General features: G+C 29.9%; 1 long non-coding RNA gene across 1 annotated transcript; it reads right to left on the bottom strand.

Moving 5' to 3' along the window:
- Positions 1-437: 437 nt before the first annotated feature.
- Positions 438-17,537, bottom strand: LOC145326250 (uncharacterized). Its single transcript, XR_013881802.1, has 5 exons — positions 17,398-17,537; positions 14,841-14,928; positions 13,441-13,502; positions 5,181-5,225; positions 438-3,421 (listed from the first exon to the last, which is right to left on the bottom strand). It is a non-coding gene; the product is annotated as an uncharacterized LOC145326250 (long non-coding RNA).
- Positions 17,538-18,234: the final 697 nt, after the last annotated feature.

The raw sequence follows: 18,234 nt of genomic DNA, 5'->3' as shown, positions 1-18,234 counted from the left end.
GAACCTTTGCCCAGGGAAAAGGGAATGTGATTCTGACAAACAATTCTAAAGAAAAATTTCCCTACAGCCACCTTCCCCTTCCCCCCCCCCTTTTGACCTACCCCTCTTCATTTACATGAAAAACAAGATATACCCCCAAACTACTTCCAAAGGTTTCGTGATTTTTTGTAAAATTGATTGTTAGAATAGCTAGGCCTGCCTTTGCCCCAAAGGAAGTAGAAATTTTTCTTTTTAAGGGGGAGTGGATTTCTTTTAGGGGGTATATTCTTTTGAATGAGTGACCTATCCAATCGAAAAAAGCTCAATTACAGCAAATGACAACAAATAAATTTTCGAAATTCAGTTAACGAGAAATAACTAATTTGGTTTTAATATCCAGAAAATCGGAGCTAAGCTTTATACAAATGCTTTACATAATAAAAATGATACAAACCTTTATTTTTCTTAAATTTATTTCTTTACACATTTCTCTTTACACTTCAAGTACAGAATGAAGAGAATTACAAAGTATAATAATCATATTTTAGTTAATTACAATATTACAACTTTAATTACAATTCAGAAACTTACAAATGCCATCATTTTCAAACATTACATTGCAATTCAAATTCTCAACATTCAAGTTAAAACAAGAAAAAATTTACTTTTTAAAAAAGTTGTATAAATTTGAATTACAAAATAATGTTAATAAAAAGCTTATTTTGTACAAATAATTTTATTATTGATTTGTTTAGATTGTACTCATCATTATTAAATTTTTTATAAATATGTTTTATTTTTAATTATTTTATATTGTTTAGCAAAATAAATTAAATAAAGATAATTAAAGGTACTTAAAATAATTATCATATTTTTATAAAAACAGCTACTCTAAAACTATGGTACACCCATATGTCCTTTTGAATTTAGACTAAACTAGAGTATCAACAAAGTATTTCCCCAAAAAAATTCTTTCTGTTAAGTTTTGCGCTATTCATTTATATTAACAAAATACAGTTTGAGCCCTTTGTGTATTTGAAAGCATAATTATGAAACGAATAAAAAACTAAAAAATCATTATTTTTATTTATTTAAAAACTCCAATATTAGGGTCTTATCAGCAAGTTCACAAATATTTTGAAAGTATAATAACTGTCTATTTCCAAGTGAATTGTTATTACTGCGCTACTTTAGAACATATTTGTCCTTATAACTGTTCATCCTTGTTCATGTAGATAATCTAAATTTACTACTCTAACTTTACAACTTAAATATTCTTTTAGTATTATTTGCCAGGGCTCGGCGGCTGCGTGTTAACCACCTGTCACCAGCACGGAAATCGGCGATTTTACATATTGAAAATCAGATAGATGTCTAAATAATTTCCTCAAATGACCATAAACTATTAAGCATACAAACAGGTTTTGATTTGCAGCTTTATAGGCGCTGCTGACGAGCCCTGTTTATTCAACTTTATATTTATTCTATTACAATTGTTTGTGCATTACTTTAGTTTTGAATTATACAAATTTAAAGTTGTTTAATTTTTAAATTTGACAAGGATAATTTTGTCCAATATTAACAAAACAAAGAAATGTGACAAAATGCTAATAAAGTGTAGGTTTACTGAAATAAAAAAAAACTTTTAATTGTTTCTTTTAAAATAGATTTTTAAAACCATATATAATATATTTTAAGCAAATTTATTTTACTTTGTGCTAGCGTGACAATAAAATATCATAACTATTACTTTAGTATGACCCAGAAACTTATTAATATCTGGTGGATTAAAACCAGTTCTCAGCTATACTGAAAATTCATGTATAGCATCGTATTACAGATAACTTCCCACGGATATTAGAATAAAAAATCATAAATTAATACCAGTTTTATTAGCCCAGGCATTCGGCCTATCGGGACTAACAAAACTGGTTTTAATCTATTTCATCATTTCACCGTGAAAGCTGTCTAATATTATGCGATAAATATCTATTCTCATTAAAAAAAAAATTATTTGATTTCTATAACAAAATCTTGTTTATGTTAAAAGAATTATGATTTTATGATGAAATAATGCTGACTACTTTACATAACATAGCACCTATTTTCAAATATATTTATACACAAATTTATGCTGTATACAAACTTTAAAACAATAATTTACTATTAAAGAAATTCTCTTTGAGATTTTTAAAAATGTACATTGCACCATAAAAATAATCAAGCAAAATTAACTTAAATTATTACCATTTTTTTATTTAGACAGTTAACAAATACAAAAAAATATTTTTTCTAGAAAGCCTTAAAAAATACCACATTTTAATACGTAGTTGCAAAAAAAACAATCATTTCTAAAATTGTGTTTACTCAAAAGTTTCAAGATACCTTTTTTTACAATTTTTAGATAAAAATTTAATTTCCTATTTTATTGAGTTGTTACAGAGGTCTTTTGTTATCAAATGTTTTGCAACAGTCACGGTGTTTTGTTAGGGTAGACAAATAAGTATTTTTTTACAAAAAAAAAATGTTTTCCTGGGATTTAAACTAATTTTTAAATGTAAAAAGAATCATTAACTTTTTTCTGTATAATAAAATATAATTTAGTAGATAATTTAGAATCCATAGAAAACCTTTTTAAGATAGGTATATCTTTTTTGATTGCACTTAATATATCTACCTATTTAACAAAACCTTAGGGTCTGACTTTGAAATTGTCTTGAGTAAGATCATTTATTTCTCTTTCTTTTCTCCTTTTGTTGTAGAAATGTAAGGGAGAAACTTCTTGTGTACTTACTTCCTGCAGTTAGATACGTAAATGAATTGCTGTGTACTAGTGACTAACTTTTTAAAATAAGTTGAAAATATTATTGAACTACCCTATTCTATGAAGTAAAAGTAGTGTTTTTTACCTCAATTTAAACGAAGAAACAAGTACAAAAGTATGTTAGATCTTCGTAAAACACAATACTTCATTCATGTATCTAACCATCATTTTTTAAACAAATAAAAATTTGTGACAGTATGACACTTGAAAATATATCCAACTCTAGCATCCTTGTAATTGTGGTAGCAGGCATTTTATTTGATGCAGGGACTAGGGAATGCCTATCAGGTCAACAATTCTAGGAGAACCACGAAACCTACTGACGTTGGTGGAATAAAGAAAGATGCAAACTGATAAAATTTTAGCTATATTCGTCTTCGATGGAGTTTATAAATAATCACCAAACCTCGTTGTATATTGTAAACAATTGTCTGCAATTTAGAGTTTCGTTATGAGTTTTGATCAAGCCGTTTAGCCCTTTAGCATTGTTGGCAAGAAGAGCCTTCCCTGGTCCCTGATATAATGTTTTTATTAATCTTCCAGTATTTTGTTCTTGAGCCTTCCTTTCCGTCTGTTGCTGTAATTGCTAAAATCTTCAGGATCAAGTGTTCCACCAACCTGCAAACAATAAAGTTGATGGATCGACTTGAAGGGATAAAACAAAGGATGATAAATTTATGTATTGTACATCCCTAATTATGCTAATTGAAATTACTCATAGAAAAGTCTTGTAATTGCTAGTTTCTTTCAACAAAGATTTGAATTGTAAAGTCCTCCGATATTTAAGCCAACAAATGAAAGAAAAAAGTTTTCCGACTTTCTGGCGGTTATAAACCTTCGTTTTATGATAAAGAAGTATATTAAAACTATATTAAAATCTGGTTAATTAGGACAATTCAAGGAAAAAATCAAATAATTATGCACATTTACCCTTTTTGGTTATCTTATCGAATTTTTTAACATTATTTATTAACGGTTCCTTGTCTTATCTCTTTCACTGTTGTTCAGTAGAATTTACTATTATTCTTTATTAAACCAATAGAGCAGCAGTAGTTAAAAATTGTAACACAAATTAAGTAAAATCTTTAGAAGGTATGAAAAAATGTGAAAATTTTGGTAGAAATTATTTAAGAGGATTATGACTGAGTAGCTTAGAAGATTTTCAGGGATTAAGGTATTGTAAATATCTATAATTCAATAAAAGCTATCATAGCCACAACTTCTTGTAAAAGTAACAGGATTAGTGTCTGCCTGTATCGTGGGATGATTCCTATAGCTTATACAGTCTTATTATTACTATTGTATTTTTTAAAGGTGCAGTCTATTCTGTCGCTGGTTAGTAAAAAACTGACAGCCGCCATTTCTGTAATACAGAGCAGCTGCCATTTATAACTATGTATTCTTGAACAGCAAAAAACGCTTGATGCACATATTTCCCCTCTTTCTATACTACCTTAACCCTGAGATGATAGTGGGTAGGTCTGGAAAAATTGTTATTGGAAACCCATACAAAAATCTTGGGTAATTCCTTTTCAATTGTATCCGGAACTATGATAAGCCCCTCCACTTATTTTTAAAACTTAAGCATAAGCGAAACTTTATAAATATTATATATCTGCCGTATAACGATAAATAATGACCAATGCATTGGCCTAAGAACAGGGGTATTTCATTAATATTTAACCCGAGAACTTCTAGCTCTTAATAGTGCCTATAAAAAGCGGATAAATTTAAAATCTTTTGGTCGAAAAATCACGAATGACGTCATATTAGAAAAATCCCGAATGACGTAATTTGGCATACTTTGACCAAAACTTTTCAAATTTATCCCCCTTTTTATTTTAGAGAGCATCAAATTTATAACTTAAACCAATTTTGAAGGGGGGGGGGGGGTGTTGTTAATGGTCCAATGAAGAAAAAATGATTTTTCTTCAAATCTTGTGGTATATTCCTTGGGGGTATATCTTGGGAAATTATTAAACATTTTATCAACTTCATACTTCTCTATATTAACAGAGCAATGCTTCTTAAGAACTTACAAAACTATATCATAAAGTAAAGTATGTCCATCTGTCTGTCTTTCTTCTGTAAACATGTATGTCCAGTAATGTACAGTAATAAATAGCTGGACCGATGATTCTATAATTTTAAGGAACTTTAATATTTGTCATGGTAGGTTTTGGGCTATTTAGTGGAAGAGGGCATTTTTAATAGGTGATTTTTTTTATGTTGCAGGCGTTCTTCCCCATAACAGTTATAAACCTTTCCTGGACCTATAAGAAGAAGCTTTACTGTAAAGGAGAACCATATAAGTTAAGCCATTAGTGTGATTCTTATCTAACAGTTCAAACCTAATTAAAATATAAATAAAACTTACTTTTAATATATTGTCACTATACTGTCTTCTACATTCAGGATTCTCCTAAAATTAAAAGAAAATCATTAAAAATACAATTAAATCTTATCCGAAGGTTTTGAGTAGATAAAAACATCATCTTTCTTTCTAAATTTAATAATCTACAATTTAAAATTGTGTACATTTTTACAAATTTATCATGCAGTGACAAATTACTTTTCAAATAGATTAAAACTAAATTTTAAATTGGAATTTAACTCGCTGCAAATTTAGATAGGCTTTAATAGTTATTTCTCGCATCGTATTATAAACAGCTTTCCGCGGATATAGAATGTACAATTTTAAAATAAAGCAGTTTTAAAAGCCTCGAGGTGCCAAAGGCACGGGCTAAAAAACTGGTTTTAATCTGATGATTGTACATTTTTATATTCGTAGAAAGCTAAATATAATACGATGCTAGACATAGTTTTTCCTGTATGGATGAGAACCGGTTCCTATCAACCGGATTCGAATGAATACGAGAAAATATTTTTTTTAGATATTACATAACCGTGTATCCTTATATAAAAATAACAAAATGTTTGTCCGTCTATGTGTGCCAAAGGATCTCGGTAACTGCTAATCCGATATGATTTTCCTTTACAGTGAAGCTACTCATAGTGCATGAAAGGGAATGTTCATAACTTTTTTTTTTTTTTTTTTGGGGGGGGGGGCGGAGTAGCCGCTAGTCTAAACATAAACCATCATTTTTAGCTGGTCCGCTTTTATGTTATGCTTTAGTTAAATTTCTCTTATTTCCTATTCATAATAGATGGACATTTAGTTGTTGGTGTGATTGTATACGCTTCGCTACATAGAGCTATTATTTTACTTGTTTAACAATGCATGGCATAGAGGCTCTTTATTCAACGGAGAGGGGAGAAGAAAATATCTAATCTAAAACTATCCCAATATTTTAATGTAGCAATATACTAGCCAAGAACCATCCCAGATGCTATGAAAAGATTTTCTAAAATTAAAACCTCAATCGGTTCGGTGGTTAGCTAACATCTTGAAACCTATAACTACAATATCTATGCATGTAATCATATAAATAGTTCTGGTATCCCATGTTTTGGCTTTGGGTACTTTAATTACTGAATTTTTATTGGTTACAAGTAGTGTCCAAACTTTTCAACCAAATTTTAATCTATAAAAGGGGTACCTTTTATTTATCTTTGTTATGATGTACATCAATTATCATTCATTGTTTTATCACTAATGTTTTATATTTATGGTCTATACGAAATACTAACTTTCATTTTTTATTTGTCAACATAGATTCACCTAACTTTATAAAATCTTTGATTTGTAAATATAAATGTTAATTTTCCATTAAATGTATTAATAACTTGGCAGTGTCTAGGCATATATAAATGATAATATCCATGCATGTATAATTTATATATTATTAGCGCAGCTAGTAGTTTATATTTGTATGTTTTATAAACCGTTGACATCTTTTTCGTAGATTTTCCTTCTTTTTAATATTCCCATAAAACGAAATTTCTTCGTGTCTGTCTGTCTTTCTGTCCATCTGTAATGCATCTTTTGGTTGTGGTGCGACAAAAAGCAAGATAGGATTCTTAAATTGTAATAAAATTTTGTTTCACAGGATCTCTCATATATCAACTCCCTCCCCCTGAAGTGTAGCTAAATATAAAAATATTTCGCCGCTACTTATGAACATAGTTGTTCTTATTAATTATATAATTGAAAGAAAAATTTGTACTGTAAAGTATAACAGAAATAGAAAACAAAATACAACATTCTAAAGTTATTGCAAAAATTGTGCGTTTATTAACGAGTTCATACTATTTAATGGAAACTTTGTATTGAGCCTGGTCAGGTTTATAAACGAACAAGGATGACAACATCCATAAAAGCAAAGCTCAGGCACGGTAGTAGAAACGAATATTAACATTTGAAGAACCGAATAAACAGAATATGAATTACTGAGTCTAAACATAACTGTAAGTTTTTTTTAAACTGCTTATACAGGGTATTTTTTTAGGGAATGATTAAATCTTTGGGTTTAGTCCCTTTCGTGGCAACGCACCTTAATGGGCGATTCTTCGTATTTTTCACAGTAGCTTTTCTTCTATTTCTAGCCCCTGCGGGGTTAATTGCCTAACTCTGTGGGGCAACCACCTAACCCAATATAACCTAACCTAATCTAAAATAACCTATAAAAAGCCATTTTAAAAATAAGACGAATCGCTCCTTAAGGGGCGTTGCCACGAAAGGGACTATTCCCTATTGTTTATGTCTTTATTATAGAAAAATTTCGCTTTTAAAAAGATAGATAAAAAGGATTATTTCTAGTCGCGAAGCTACTCTATAATTATTTTTGTCTGCCCGTCCGACAGCCCGTAATGATATATGGAAAATGTGATTTTCTCATATGGTATTTAATATAGTCGTCTGAAATTTTTCGCCAATGCATCCAATATTTTTCTTATTCCGTCGGTCTGACAGTCATGCTACAAAACATAAAAACATAAATATTAAAACATATGTAAAAGAAAGGTTTTATGATTATATGCAAATTATTGCCGCTGAACGTCTGCTCTTTAATTATATCATTTTATCTGTGCTACTTTTCATAATTTTTGTGCTTTGCTGCTTATAAATTTATTTTTCTTATTAAATATTTAGGACTTTAAAAATTGTTATTTTACAAAAAACGAAAATATTTAAAATGGTTACAATTATAATTAAACTGTCGCTTTGTTCTATCCCAGACAAAGTTATTCTATATATTTATTTGTGTAATATGTAAGCATATACAATTATTATTATACCATAGAGTATAAATGTTTATACATTGCAAATAAAAAAAACCTATAATTATTTAAGAAATTAACAAATTTAAGTAGAATTTGTCCTATTTTTAAAAAATTATAAAAATTGTTATTTGACTAGCTTCAGGACCACCACAGCTAAATTCGAGTTAGTTATTTTCCTACTACGCTGCTGCCAGCTACTAAATTCTGGCCATTTGAAGCCGCAACCAACAGCATAATAATTGAATTAATAGCTACCTAATATTAGTAGGCTGCCCTATAAATATTTAGCCAAACTAAACTCAGCCATTTGTAAGTTTTGTAGGAGCTGTAAGAAATGTATGATGTATGAAAGTTTGTACGATTATTACATAATTTATGAGTGTCTGCGTATTACAGTAGTTTTTTTGGGGTGCATTTTTATTTACTGAAGCGAAAATTTTCTTTTTCTTTTTTGGCTCTTTTATTATATGTTTCGAAAAACTACTGTAACTCTAAAGAAATTGATTGTAGTGTTATACTGAAAAGTTATATTATTTGAAGAAAAAAAACTTAGATGTACAGTATGAATCATATAATTACCACGTTAGTTACAAGGAATCCACGCATATACTTTACTCTAAAACATGTTATATATTAAGAATAAGACACAAAAAGAATGTTTATAAATAGGTGGAAAAAGAATTTAAATATATGATTTTAGTAACTGAATAACTGATGCTAATTAAATAACAAAGAAGAAATAAAAGATAAAATTATAAACCAAGGAAAAAAAGAAGCTACTAGACCCTTCTAATTACAGAAAATAGTAATGTTTCTAGTAAATATGTTAGGAACTACTGAACCGATTGATTTATCCAGTTTAGGAATGGATGTATGTATAATATAGGGGGATATAAATATAATGACAGGGTAAAATTAGTCGTAAATTTAGGTGCTAACATGAACATCATCTATTTGTCAGTTTGTTCATCCAGTAGGAGGGGAGGGAATGGGGTAATTGGGTTGGATGGGATGGTAGTTTTTTCAGCCATCTACAAATTTTAATTTGTTGGAGTACAAGATAATCTAATGTAAGATCCAAAGTAATAATAAATCCATTAGTTTTAGGAAGCTTAATAAAAGCCCTGAGATAGTTTTAAGCTTTTTTTCGACCAGGAAAAATTTTAGCCTGTTATCCCTCCCTACCCCTTCAAATTTAAAGCGTAAACTCTATGATAATTAGAAAGGGAATATTAGCTTTCACAATATTGCCTAAAGTTGTGATTAAGATTCCAGTCAAACTTCAAAGGCGTTTATTAAGTCTAACTGTTCTTATTGTTGATGAAACGCATCTAGTATTATAATTAAACGCATATTTAAAAACAGTTTGACCTGATAATCGCATTTGACTGAAATCTTACTTTAGGCAATATTGTGAAAGCTACTATTCCCTTATTTGATATTAAGGTATTTTATCTAGGGGTCTAAAGGGATAAGACAATGGACGATAAATTGATATTCATCCCCGATGATTCTACACAAAATTACCCTTGTGTAGATTACAATTAGTGGTCTAATCGTTAAGACACTGAACTTAATGAACCACCCAATCAAAATTTAATAAAAGTACATTAAGTTGTTAATCCAACGAATAAGAAAACTTTATTTTAAAACTTTAAGGACTTGTGTAATAAACAGCCTAATTTCCCTTCCTGCACTCTACTTACCTTTTTTTTATCATCCTTGTTGGTTAATAAATGTATCTTGTTTACAATAGATGCTAGAGCTATTTTATCCAGGGAGGGATGAGACATTGAGCTGTTTATTTCACTAGTCCCCAAAGCTTTATAATAACATTTTCTTAATCGTTGGCCTAACAACTTTGGGTACTTTTATCAAATTTTGATTGCTTGGTTCTTTAGTTGGGTGTCCAAACATTTCAATCACTAATTTTAATCTACAAAAGTTGTAATCATCTTTGGGAATGTATATTAATTTATATGCCATTGTCTAATCATCCCTCCAGATCCGTGTATTTTATCCTATCTTCTCTTTATAATCAGTAAATTGATAAAGAAATAGTGCAAATATTGATATATATACAAAGTTGCGGAAAATGAATTATTAGCAAAACGTAAAATCTTCATTATCGTAAACATCGTATTTTAAAAAGTAGTAAGGTTTTTTATCTGAAGCTTAAAATTTCCTTAACTATTAAACTGATTGCATTTTTCTTATAAGGGTAGCTTCAAATTGGTCACAGGATGATTTCAGGCTTATTTTCTTTTGAATGCGGAGCCTCTAAGTGCTAGGGAGGCAACCGCTAGTAGCTAAATAGACCATTTTTAATCCACTTTTTTTGCTAGGGTTATCACTCACTATCTAGCGGTCATAAAAATTGCCTTAATCTAGAAGTAATACAAGTCAGTAGCTTTAACCTTTAAAAAAATGTTTAATTTTTCTGTCTTTCATTGTTGATTGTTTTGTTCCAGCTGTAAACAAGAACTGCATATTTCAGGGGGAAATATTTCAATATATCAGATGTCTGTCTACTTCAATGAACATAATTGTATTTTTTCCTAAGATATTGGCAACATTGCATTAACCTGGCAAATATTTGTCTGCATTATCCTTCTCTATTTCTTTACTCAGCTGCAGATATTATGTGCATTCAAAACATAACAACAAACAAACAATATAGACAAAACTATTTTTTGAAGAAAAAAAATATTAACTATGACACAAGCGTCAGATAAAGCATTATTATATCGTTTCTATGTCATTTTTAAATGATCTTCGAGATTTTAATAAGTTTGTCACTTTGAACCATAAGAATAAAATTTTGAGTAAGAATTAAAAGAATTAAATCAAATGACCAACTTAGAGCTTATTAATATTGGTTTAGCTGGTTTAGTTGTGTAAGATATCCTTATGAATAGTAAAGATAAATATTGAAAATTGGTGGGTTGTTGCAACGTCTGTTAGATAATAATTCTGTAGAAAACTGCAAAAACATTAACTTTACAACAATACAAACTATTTAGAGGAACATGCTTTTTATATAACATTTGATATTCTATATACAATACCAGAATTTCGAAAATTTTCAATCTTATATAAAATCAACAGGATGTCTATGTAGTCTAACTGTCTTTCTGTAGTAGCTGAACGGATATAGATCTCCTTTGCAGTGAAGATTCTTATAGGACAAGGAAAGGTTTATAACTATTTTTAAAGGAGGGTTGTAAACTAAAATTGAAACTAAAGGTTGACTCAATCCACTCTTTCCGTTTTTCTCTCAAGTGCTCCTAGAGGCACCTAGGGGGCGTAGGTACTAGTAAGATAGATTAAGCTATCATCTTCTTTATACAAAAGTGCAAGTTTGTCATTATCTCATGGCTTAAACTGTTCAGAAAAGCTTTATTTTTTATCTTCTATTTCAGGGGAAATGTAATTTTTTCGGCTGATTTTTTATATTAAATTTTTGGGTATAGTCCCTTTCGTAACATCGCACCTAATGGGGCGATTCTTCGTATTTTTCACAGTAGATTTTTTCCTATTTCTAGCCCCTGCTGGGGGCTCTAACCCTGCGAGGCCAATTACCTAATCCTGTGGGGCAATCACCTAACCCAATATAACCTAACCTAACCCTAACCCTAACCTATAAAAAGCCATTTTAAAAATACGACGAATCGCCCCTTATAGGGCGATGTTACGAAAGGGACTATTCCCAATTTTTTTTTATAAATTATATATCTTATTTAGTCTGTTGGTCATGTTACAAACGACATTTATATTGTGTAAAGATTTCGTGATTTTTTATCTTTTCCTACTATTTTTTCTCACTCTCACTTTGTATTTAACAAAAAATCGTTGTACTGTAATTTTTGTTTATACCTTAAAGAAATATACCTAAAAAGAGTAGCTGTAGTACTAATTATTTCTTTGACCCTTTCTGAACAAAGAAAATATCAGAAAACTCTTAATCTGTTATCGACATGAAAAAAAAATCAATTTTTCTTGTACTTAAAAAGTATATGCAGTCAGTGGCCAAATTGTTCTTTATAACTTTTTTTATTGACGCATCTTTTTAACTAGTGTTCGGCCGCCACAGCCTACTTCAGCCGCGCAGCTTATTTAAACCATTAAATAAGCCTGAGCCGCATCGACCAAATTTTAATTTATGTACTCTTTAGTCGTACGGACTCAAAAAGCATCACTGCCTCAGCCTAAATCAACCATCCAGCTCTCTAAGTTGCATTGTTTTTAAGTCAGCCGCAGAAACCTCAAACAGCAGTTTGTATGTCCACAATATAAAGTTAAAGTAAAGATAAAGATTGTTTGAAGAAAGAATTTGATTTATTTCTAGTTCAAGATGTTTGTCCTCTCTCAATTTTTGAGGCTTCAAATTATTTTAACAAGGATGACAGCATCCATAATATCAAAGCTAAACAAATCACAAATAATGAAGAAGCATATTACGGGTAGAGAAAGGTTTTACTGTGACTTTTTGGCAATTTTAAAAAAAAATGCTACGAGCATACAACATTTAAACAGGAATCCTCAGAATAAATTTACGTGAGGAGCGACCCATTACATATTGACGAACAACCCAAAGTATAAAAATGCTTTTAAAACCACCTTATTAAATAAGTAAATACAAGACAATCAATAGAGTCCTTTGTTTTAGTTTGCTTCCTGGATTTTTTGTGTTAATTTAAGTTAGTTAGACTTCATCAGCGCATTTAATAATGTATAATTAATTTTATGATATTTAATCAAAAAGTGCATTTATAGTTAGTTATCAAATTCAATAATAGACCTCTTTCCGCGGAAATTAATTTGAAAATTTAAGATTTAAACTGGTTTTAATTCTATGATTTTGATTTTTCAATATTCGTTGAAAATTTTCTGTAATACGATGCTTTACATGGTTTTTCTTTATTGCTGAGAACCAGCTTTAATCTAGCGGATATTGATGGGTTTGAAGCCATACTGGAAATATTTTTTTATATTAAGTGAATGTATGTGTTTATACGGATTACTGTTATCGAAAATTTGAAAAAATAAAATCATGTTTGAAGATTCTTGCTAAGATAATATTCAAAGCGTAGTTACTTTACAGACAATAAAATAAGGACAATATTTCTGATGTATACGTACATCAATTTTCGAAACAGACTTGGATTTAAACGTTGGTAGAAAATCTCAGCAGAAGAGAAGCGTTTTTTATTCTATCTAAAATTTCTACCCAGGGGACAAAACTTACATTGGAAGGTAGTTTTAGGGTTAGGTAAAAACCATCATTTTGGGTGTGAAATATCAAAAATTTACCTGATTTATAAAAAATCCCCCCCCCCCCCCTCCTTGACGTCATTATATTTTTTTAACTTGTTTTTTTTATTATTATTTGATCAGTGGATTATGTAATTTAATAACACAGAAACTGAGATTAAAAATTAATATATTCTTACCGTATTATTTTTGAACAAAAGTTCGCACCACTCGTATTTCACGTAGAAAAATAGTCCAAATACTAAAATAAAATAATGATGATAATGGAAGTTGATTAAAGTCCCTCCACAGATTATGACGTTATGCGATAGAATACCCAATGAGAGGCCAGCATGAATTTTACCATTGGTCAATTACAGTGTATACTGGCCTCTCATTGTCTATTCTATCGTATGATGTCATAACCTGTTGAGGAACTTTAATCATCTTCTTATTGATGACTCTAAGTTGTTTCATCGGAATGTAAAAAAACACACTTGTTATTTAAATCGTTTAAATACTAAATATACTAAATATAACTTTTCTACTTTTATGAACTTAATATTAATTTTAATTATACTGAAACCTAACTCAAATGAAAAATTCATTAAAATATAAATTTTGTAATATGTTAAATTGTTAAATATGAGTCAAGTGCAAATATCAAATATTAACAATAACAATAATGTTCATTTGCAGCAAAAATTTTGATAAGATAACCTTTTAACATAGAACAATCACATTATCATTATCTTTGTACTGTCTGTCTGTCCATACGTGTTAGTCCGGAAATGTGATTTTCTTGGATGCTATTTATGATACACGACTGAATTGATTCGTAATGCCAAAGAGATTCTAGTATTTAATTTGCTTAGTCCGTTTGTCTGTCAGTCATGCTACAAAAAACATAAATATTGAAAAGTTTCGTGATTTTTTTTCTTTAATTCTTATTTCATGATCACTAATCATCTGATCTGTGAATCATGTTTTCCATCATACATGTTTTTTGTGCGCCTCTACTTACAAAGATTGTCATTATTGTTTATTTCGTGATTCGTTTCAAAACATATTTTTCTTTGCCAATAAAAAAAAATTCAATATTCCAATCTGATTTTATCTCGCCGCTAATAGTAACCAAGACTTATTTGAGTTGTTTTTAGAGGTGCTACGCTTCTAACATTAACGCACGACATCAAAATTCTGACGTTAGTTCTTTTTTCTCTATTTCTAAATTTAATCCTCCCATATTTGAATTGTTTTAAAAAGTACAGCTACAAATCCTTAACCCACGTTACCTCCTCGTTTCTCTCCTTTGCCACACACACACACACACACACACAAACAGACACCCATATACAGACACAAAAAATACCTGTTACGATAATATCACTCTTTTTCCTTACATAGACGTCTAAGGGGGGGGAGGGTAAAGGTTTTTATCCCCCCTCAAACTTTGAAACTCTTAAATTTGCTCTCCTCAAAAGATTTTTTGTGAGAATACATAAGTAGATTTCCCCCTCTCAAACCATTAAAATCCCTCATTTACCCCTCTCAAATAAAAAAACCTGCAATAATAAAGCAACTATTGATGTATCCTTACCTAATATGATATAAACTAATGTAATAAATCCGACGACAACGAGCCCGCTATCTACAGACATCTTTTTGTTTTGCCCAGGTCGCAGCTCCTAAATCAAATATATATTACATCAGACATTAGAGTTATAGAATAAACAAGATATGTTTCTTTTGATAAATATTTATTGTCTAATGATATGACTGTATCTTATTTCAAGAAGATTTTCTAAATTTATGGTGTATATGTTTGTATTTTTGTAAATAGCTAGTAGATTCTTCCTTAGCCTCTAGGGGACTGTTTTTCCCCAGGAAAGGTGAAATCATGAAATATGCTTCACCTGATAACTAATAGTATTTTTTTTTTAGGTGGACCAGTTTCTATTATTCCTATTTCAGCGGTCCGAGATCTTAAGGTTAAGAAGACAGTCAGTTGGACGGACAGACATCGTTGTACTTTGTATTATAGCGGTTAACTTATGCTTTAATTAGTCTTTTGTTTTTAAACTTTGTATTGAGATTCCTCTTATGTATATATTTAAAAGGGATGAAACTATTCAGTTATATAATAAGAATGGCAGTTCTTAATGTTCACAGTTATTGAATTTAATTTTTGAAATGGTGATTCTTGGGTAATAAAGTGAATAATGAAAAATGTTGCTCTAAAAGTAAAACTCTATTTGAAATATTATTAACCACACGAGTAACAAATGATACATTGACATTGAGAGAAATATTAACAATAAATTTTCCACATAACATACTGGTCTGGATAGTGAACAAGCAGGGATATTAAGGGATAAGACAATGTATGATAAATTGATTCACAACGGCGATAAATAAAATTGCCATTTAAATAAATTGTATTTTTTTAATTATTGATTGAAAAGTTTGGACACTAATAGATTAGATTTTGAGCTAACAAAAAAGATAACACAGTTATAAAACTTTGGGTACCCTTGTAAATTACAGTACAATGTTCCCTCCTCCCTGAGAAATAAAAAACTACTAACACTGATAGTCTGGGTTAATTCTAATCCATGGCGGCTTAGAATCTAATCTAATCTATTATTTTCCTATCAGCAGTAAATGTTTTTAAAAAGCAAGAGTAAGAGGAAACACAAGTAAAGTCAAAATTAAGTATTGAAATGATTAGAGCCATGAGTTAATGTGCAAAGGCATACCCCTTAGATTTACTTTTAGGTAACATTTATAACAAAAGTAACAGTAGTAGAATATTGGCATTGATTTTATTTTGTTTTATATTTTCTATTTCTATTTTCTTCTTGGACATGAGAAGGCGTTGACTGCAACTTAACCTATCCTAATGTACAATGTAAATAATGATTTAGTATAGCTCTTGCCTGATTGAAATACACACATAATTTGTAAACGACGTTTAATTGGTTTCGTTGCAAATCTTCTCTACAAAACTCCTGTCCTCCGTGTCCGTCGTCCCCGATGTTACATTACACCATTTTTTAACGCCAATTCAAGTATGAGACGATAGGTTTCATTCTGGAACCCGACACATTGCAAAATTTAAACTTGTGAGATAGAATGTTCAACTTAGCTGATTTTATGTAAAATGTTTGAGACGGATAGTAATTTAATTTAATGGTTTAGAGTCTGAAAGCTTTGAATATGTGATAATAGGTATAATCACATCTCATTGTCCAACAACGGAGATTAGTTTGGGATAAAGGAAAAAGTTTTTGACTAAAAATCTATCTCTTTTTAAAAACTGTGTAAAAGACAACTTCAAATAAAACAAATTGGAGTTCAGAAAAACACTTTTTTCTTAAAAATGCTAAGTTTGGGCCAAATCCTTAAATCAAAAGCTGACTTAAATTTGATCAATTTTGATTATAATTTCCTTGAAAGGATTGCTCGTTGATAAAATCCCTTTCAAGGTTTGCCAAAATATATAGATTAAAAACATTCTAACGTGCGGAAGTGACCTCATGACAAAACCATTTATACGCCACTTGTTATACAGGTTTAAAATGATAGTACTGACTGTAAATAATAACATTGAATAGACGTATAGATTACATCTTTATAATTTAAATTTCATATGACGATTTTTTATCATCTTCTTGTGTTTTTCTTTTCCCCTGACCATTGTGAAATTTACCCCTGGGATGAAAGAGACAAAGTGAACTTTATTACCTAATTTACCTACAATGTCAGAAAGTCACAATGCACTACTAAACGGCAGGTCCTAAATCCGAGATAATAAGGAACACGGGAGGATGACAACATCAATAAAGTCAAAGCTCAACAACTCAGACAAACAGACATAAGAACATGTAGAGTATTAACGCATTTGATATTCAATAATATTTAGAAGTTTGAAAGAGAAATCTATCCCAAATTAGAAGGTGCTTAATATGGACATACTTACATATTAAGACTATTCATTGAGATGATTCGCTTATTTTAAATACCTAATCAATATTTCAAAAATCAAAAGAAGAGGATAATTATAATATCTGTATTTAAAGAAGGTAAAGAAATCATCATGTTAAAAAGATTTGTGAAAGTTTGCCAGGTAAGTTTATCAAAATTGAAATAATCACCTTTTTAGAGAAAAGCATAGTGTGTATGATAAATAGCGCAGCTACTCTATAACTAGATTGGTTATGTCCAGATTTGAGCAGCTAGGATTGCGCCTCCATCCAGACAAACTACATCAGGATTCTACGTGCCCATTTTATCTGAAATTCAATTACAAGTTATTTAAGAAAGAAAACATTCGAGTATAAATTCAAGATGGCGAATTGACATTTTTTCATGAGAAAATTTGAGTTTATAACTTATAAATATGCAAATATCTTACTTTCATCTCACCGTGCGTTAGAAGTCTTTAAAATCGCACTTGTTTCTCTCTGTGAAAGAAGGTGTATCAACTTTTTTTTTATAGCTAGCCGGTTCTTTTAGTAAGTAGTAGGTGTAAAATTTTTCATAGAATTCAGATATGCAATCGGTTTTTTTTGTAGACCTCTTATTTTTTAAGTAATTTAAGTTTTTTAAAAAAATAATTAAGTCGGTTTTAAGGTACTAAAACGCAACAAAATAAGAGAAAAAAATGGCCAGTAAGAACAAAAATAGTAAGATCTTTAATTTGACACCTTACTTTTAAAATTCTGTTGAGTAATTATTGAAAAAATCTATTTTTTTAACCTCGGTTTAATAAAAACTTTAGACCTAAATATTTTCTCAACAGACATAAAAAACATGGGTTCATATATACCTTTAGAATCAGAAAAATATTACGAATCCATTGTAAGCAAAATTGAAAAAAAGTAAAAAAATAAAAAAATGAAAAAATAGCCAATTGTATTTTTTGTTCTGGCAACACTATCGTCTTCCCTTTTTTACCCCCTCTTTACCCCCTCTATACCCCCTTCCCATTT

Source organism: Acartia tonsa, chromosome 8, assembly GCF_053477335.1.
Source record: "Acartia tonsa isolate MP-2025a chromosome 8, ASM5347733v1, whole genome shotgun sequence".
NCBI classification, from domain to species: Eukaryota; Metazoa; Arthropoda; class Copepoda; order Calanoida; family Acartiidae; genus Acartia; species Acartia tonsa.
Note: the sequence above shows the minus strand (reverse complement) of the source record. Positions and strands in the feature narration are given on the sequence as shown.